Genomic DNA, 557 nt, shown 5'->3' with positions numbered 1-557 from the left:
CATGTATAGGGACGGTTGTATATATTATCTGTATTCTGATGGCTCTGCATTTATTACTAATCAGTGCCGTGTATACGGTTACTCTGGTTCCAGTCGAAACTGTTCTATCTCTGTACATTAGTGACACTGCGGCTCCACTATGTTGCTGCCCCTGTCGGCCGTTTCCCCCAGTGTATGGCTAGTGATTATCAGCAATCAGTCTATTAGTCAATACCGGTAGTGTGACGACTTCAAATGTCCGGGATGGGGGAAGCTAAACCCTTCCCGTGGGTCAGGGCCTAGAAAGACTCTTCCCACGCAGGAGGCTCGGACTGTCGTTACTCTTCCGAGAAATATATTTGCCCAGCGTTTTTTGCGACTGCGAGTGCAACGCCAGGAGGCTCTGACTGTCGTTACTGTTCCGAGATATATATTTGCCCAACGTTTTTTGCGACTGCGAGTGCAACGCCCACGGGTACCGACATGGATGGGGCGCTTCCTAGCTGATCGCTCGGCATGGGAATCAGTACAGTGAGCAATGCGATCGCGTCTGTAGCTTGTACGTGGTACAGCTCGCA

Source organism: Schistocerca serialis, unplaced genomic scaffold (genome assembly GCF_023864345.2).
Source record: "Schistocerca serialis cubense isolate TAMUIC-IGC-003099 unplaced genomic scaffold, iqSchSeri2.2 HiC_scaffold_1235, whole genome shotgun sequence".
Taxonomy (NCBI): Eukaryota; Metazoa; Arthropoda; class Insecta; order Orthoptera; family Acrididae; genus Schistocerca; species Schistocerca serialis.
The sequence above is the reverse complement of the archived record's forward strand: the minus strand, read 5'-3'. Positions refer to the sequence as shown.